Source organism: Vombatus ursinus, unplaced genomic scaffold, assembly GCF_900497805.2.
Source record: "Vombatus ursinus unplaced genomic scaffold, bare-nosed wombat genome assembly UNPS02014841.1, whole genome shotgun sequence".
NCBI classification, from domain to species: Eukaryota; Metazoa; Chordata; class Mammalia; order Diprotodontia; family Vombatidae; genus Vombatus; species Vombatus ursinus.
This window is the reverse complement of record NW_020954619.1, coordinates 24,970,257-24,976,256: the sequence shown is the minus strand read 5'-3', so window position 1 is coordinate 24,976,256 and position 6,000 is coordinate 24,970,257.

The following is a 6,000-nucleotide window of genomic DNA, read 5'->3' as shown; positions in this document are numbered from 1 at the left end:
ATAACTAAGAGAAAAGAAACTAACTTTGTAATGGACATCTAGAGTCAAACCAGACACAACTAAAGTCCTAAGGACTAATTACACCAAAAGAGATTAAGTGAAATGAAAAAGGGAATTTGGATCTCTAAATATAAAAGGGGGGAATTAAATCTAATCAAAGACATCAGGCTGGAAAGGACTTTAAAGATGATCTAACTCAACTTTCTCATTTTTTATATTTGAAATTGAGGCCTAGAAATATGAACAGAATTGCCCACAGACATACTACAAACTTATGTTAAAACTGAATTAAAACCAGACTCCTCTGATTGCTAGCCCTGTACACTATTGTAGAATAATAGATATAAGAAAAGCTTTCCTATTAGAACTATCTACAATTGAACCTTCTCATGAAATTATAATGCCTTTCAGAACACTATCTAGGGTCTAAGTATCCATTTGTCAGGGGTATCAAAGAAGACGTTACCACGAAGATTTGTTTAGTCTACATAACCTCTGACATGCCTCCTGGACTCTAAGACTCCATGAATTCTAGTGCCTTCCCTCTATTAATTATTTCCTATTTATCCCATTTCTATCTACCTATCTATCTATCTATCTATCTGTCTGCCTGTCTATCTATCTTTCATTCTTTCTTTCTATGTAGATAGCTATGTAGATAGCTCTGTGTATGTGGATAGATAGATAGATAGCAAGATAAATAGTTGCCTGCATATTATCTCCTTCACAAGATTATGAGCTCCTTGAGAGTAGGGACTGTCTTTTGCCTCTTTTTGTTTTCCCAGTTCTTAGCACAGTGCTTGGCACACAGTATGTGCTTAATAAATATTTTTGGTTGATTAATTAAAATTGTCAGAGCTAGAAAGGACCTTAGAAGTCATCTAATTCAACCTCTTCATTTTGTAAAACTGAGGCCTAGAGTGTCAATTTCCTCAAGGTCACTCAGCTAGCAGGTATTTGGACTGTTAGTCCAATGTCCTTTATGGTACATCACACTGTCAGCCAATTTGAACAGCCAAAGCTTTGATCCTACCTTCTCTGTAAATTATCCTGACCACTTAAGTCTCCTTGCTCCCAATATAGCTTCTTTTCATAAGTTAATCAGTTACTCAGTCAATAAACATTTATTGAGTGCCAACTTAAGCTATGCACTGTGTTAAGCATTGGGGATATGAAGAAAGGCAAAAAACAGTTCTAGTCCTAGGGAAACCCACAATCTAATGAGAGAGTCAACTGCGAAGAACTATTTACATGATGTAAGAATGCTCCAAAGGTACTGAGGGGGCAGGCAATAAGGCCTAAGAGAGGATTTATATTTTTTCCATGTAAGTTATAGGAAACCAATGGAACTTATTGAAGGAGATAGCATTGTGACATGGTCATACTTGAGCTTTAGGAAGTTCTTCTTGGAAGCTGAAAGAAGGATGTACTGAAATGGGGGAAGATGTGGCAGGGGGACCAACCAGCAGTCTACTGCAATAGTTCAGGTATGAAGAAAAGAGACCCTGCATCAGGGCTGTGGCCATGTGAGAGGAGACAACAAGATGTAAGCAAAAGATATGAAGCTAAAATTGATAGCCCTCGGCATCAGATTAAATATGGGAAAGGGGAGGGTAAAAGAGCTAGTGGGGGTCATCAAGGTTACAAGACATAGTGACTGCCATTTACTACATACAGAATATTAAGGAACTCAGCAGCAATATGATGTAATAGAGGTAACAATGTATGTCCTACGGGGGGAGCACAGTAACCTTGGAGTCCAGAGACCTAAGTGTCTAATCCTAGATCTTCTACTAAGAAATTGTTACAACAAGTTAGATATCTCCTCTCTCTGGACCTGAGGAAACCACCTGTCTTTTGATGTTTAAGCTAACTATGACTAAGGAGCTATGACTAAGGACTTTATCAAACTAATCACCATAACCCTAGTAAACTGCTGCTGACATTGCATTCAGGTAGCCCTAAAAAGATGATTCCAGAAATTTATAGCAGGGACTTGCTATCAAAGATCACACACTCAGCATGAGACCAGTAGAATAATTCCCAACAAAGACCTATGCCTAGAAATCATCAGCTGTCACCAACTATAAAATGGGCATAACACCTGCACAAACCTCATAGTTGTTATGAGGAAATAGTTTTTATCATATAGTAGATGCTATGTAAATATTCTTTCCTTTCCCTTTACCCTCCACTTCTCCTTCCCCTCCTTGGCTCCATCCCCACCACCTTCTCTCAAGCCCTGCCACTCCCCCAATTCCACAACTGTCTGAACATATCCAAGAAAAGAAAGAAAAGGAGAGGAGAGGAAGAGGAAGATAAGGAAAAGAAAGACTGAAAAAGAAGTTAGTTGAGAGGGAGTGTGAGAGGAGCTATGGAGGCAATTTTGGTCAGGTTTTCTTTACTCAGAAGGAGCAGGATGAAAGGAAAACCACAAACCTACCTCTGTGTCCCTTCAGAAAACCCACACTGTTTTCATCTATCCTCACTTCAGACCCAAGCCAATGCAGAGGAAAAACTAAAGAGTTCAATCAGAATATGGTTCCAGAAGTAAAACAGTTTCCCCTATTTTGTCTTTTCTAGTCTGAACCTGTTAAACCAATATGAAGGCATTTAACTTTTTAAAAAATTTCCTTATTTCTCCATGACAGCAGAAGTCCATATTCTCTATGTTTATATGTGTTTATATATATATGTATGTTTGTATATACACACATATATGTATATATGTGTGTATGCACATATACATACATCCATGCACTTAGAACATAACACAATGGATGCCACTTATTAAATGCAAAAGGCAAAAGAAATAACCAAAATGATCATAAATCATCTCCATTTCTTATTGTAGAGGGCTTTTCTTTTTGTTTTAGACTAAACTAATGGTAAACTGATGGTAAATTCTTCAACTTGAAAAGGCTACAAGCCAAGACTTGAGTGGAGGGAGTGTTGGTGCATGATTTTCTGTTTGCAGATGATTATGCAGTCAATGCAGCCTCTGAAACTGAGATTCAGTAAAGTGTGGATTGATTCTCTGCTGTCTGTAGTAATTGTGGCCTAACAATTAACACCAAGAGAACATGGGTGTTCCATCAGTCATCCCCGTACCACCCATACATGGAATCATCGGTTACAGAAAATCAGTTACAGAGAAGTTCTGCATTCTGTGGATAAGTTCACTTACCCTTCATAGTGTAGTTTCCAGGGATGTACACACTGATAATAAGGTTGACATGTGCATTGCCAGAACTAGCTCAGCGTTTGGGAGACTCTGAATGAAAGTGTGGGAGAGAAGAGTTATTAGGCTGACTACCAAATTGAAGGTCTATAGAGCCATTGTGCTGACCTCATTTCTGTATGCCTGTGAAACCTGGACAGTACACCTACCAGGGTCATGCCAGGAAACTGAATTGTTTCCATTTGAATTATCTCAGGAAGATTCTGAAGATCACCTGACAGGATAAGATACCACACACTGAGGTTCTTTCTTAAACTAAACTGTCAAGTATCCAAAATCTACTGCAGAGAGCACAACTCCAAGGGGCTGGCCACATTGTTTGAATGCCAAATGTATGCTTGCCAAAAAGACTATTTTATGGAGTACTCACACATGGTAAATGCTCCCATGGCAATCAGAAAAGGTGATACAAGGTCTAAAGGTCTGTCTTAAGACCTTTGGAATTGATTGCGTGACATGGGAGACACTGACACAGGACCACTCAGCATGGCATGCCCACATTGGAGAATGTGCTGTGCTCTATGAGCAACACAGAATTGAAGTGGCTCAAAAGAAATGTGGGATGAGCAAATTTAGAGAATCCACCCCAAATGTTCACATGGACTATTTGTGCCCAACCTGTGGCAAAACATTCTGAGCTCACAATGGTCTTATCAGCCATGGTTGGACAGACCATAAATTGACTCTAGCATACTGATGTCATTTTGGTCGTCTTCAAGAATGAAAGACAACAACCAACCAAGGGGACTAAACTATACAACAAAACAATCTGTACTTCTCACCAGGTAGAATGGTTCATCATTAGTAAAGCATACATTCTTGATAGGGAAAAAATAACTTTTATCCTTGCTTGCCACTCCTCTTCTCCTTAATAGCACATGCATTATAATTGTACCATTATATTTTGAAAAAAAGTATCCATTGCAGTCTACCTCATGGGGCCACGGAGCTTTCTGTGTTTTTGAGTCACTCACTTTACTAAATCAGGTCTTTAAAAACAACTCTGGGTTTGCAAAGATCATTATTAGACTAATTGAATTGCAAATCAGTGCTGGGAGTTTACCTTGAGAACAGAATGGCTGTTTGGCTACTTTCTCTCTTTGCTGACATTCTGACCCTACTCCTCTCCTAGGATTTCAAGTAATTTTGAAAACAGATCATAGCATCATAGATCTACAATTGGAAAGGATAGCTAGTCTAAGTCCCTTATTTTAGAGAGGAAGAAACTGTGTCCCAGAGGTTAAGTGACTTATTCAAGGTCACACTGGTAATAACTACCAGAATGAAAGGCTACTTGATATGGCCATAGGAAAACATATGGTTAAAGAAGCAGAGAACTAATAGGAAGGAGCTCATTAAATTGGCAAGGCACCAGTGGTGTGATTTGTTTAGTCATTTGTTGTTTGTCTTTTTTTCTTTCTGGACTTGTAATTTCATTGGTGTAGGAAACTTGTAGATGAGAAAACTCTCTCTTTTCAATTTTCAATTTTCAATATATCTTCAGCCTTCCTGAAATTTAGAGGCTTAAAGAGTTATAAGAGGTGCTGAGAGAAGAAGTGATATGTGAAGAGACAACCAGATGATGATGATGATGATATTAACAACAACAGCAACTAACATTTATATAGTGCTTAGTATGTGCCAGGCACTGAGCTAAGCACTTTAGACTCATTATCTTATTTGATCCTCACAAAAACTCTGAGAAGTAGTGTGCTATTATTATTCCCATTTTATCAATAAGGAAACTGAGGCAAACAGAGGTTGAGTGATTTGCCCAGTCACACAACTAGTATTATACCATGGATGGCACTTAATAAATACAAAAGTCAAAAGAAATAACCCAAATGATCATAAATTATCTCCACTTCTGATGTATCTGAGGCCAGATTTGAACTCAGGGTTTCTTTATACCTGGCACTTTGTATGCAGACCTACCTAGCAGACCCAGTTGGTCTGTGTTTGAAACAAGACTTCAACATAGGTCTTCTTGACTGAGATTGGCCTTTTGATTTGCTATACTGCAATTTACTAATCTGGAAATAACACATTTTTAAGGTTCTGTTTTAAAGTTTTTCCTTTTTGTAAATTAATCAAAATAGTCTATAAGGACATGAAATTATGAAAAGTTTTAATCAATTATAAGGAAAAAATAGAGGTGTTATGGTCCACGTGAAGTTTTCTGTCTATAGCACACACAGCTTGAAAAATAAACAAGGAGTTATCTCTAGTAATAGTTTCTTTTCTTTTTCTTTTTTTTCCCCTGTTCTCTTTTTAAAGAGCACAGGTTTGTTGAACTAGGGAAATAGCCCTAGGCAACTTTTTTTTTTTTTAATCTAAAGCTAAAGCAGAGACAATAACCCTAGGACAGCTATGGTGTTCCAGATGCATTTGCATTTTGAAATAACATTTCCAGAGAATGTTTGTTTTCCTTTCCTATTTTGTAAGTACCTTTGTTGCCTCAAGAGATAGAAATTGTTTTTATTTCTGACTTTTTTCTGACCATCTTTCTAAGGCATTCATTGCAATCTCCAGTTAAGTCTGATTCTTTGATTTCTCTCATTTTTATTCAAAATCACACGCGCGCGCACACACACACACACACACACAATCCAAGAACCAAAGCATGAGCTTCACAATTGGCAATCATTTCCTACTGACATTGCTCTCTTGTTTTTAGAAACTTCTGCCTTAACTGGCACTTTGGAGATTTTTTTAATAGAAAATAACTTTTAATTCTTGAACAAATTTTAGATAATGAA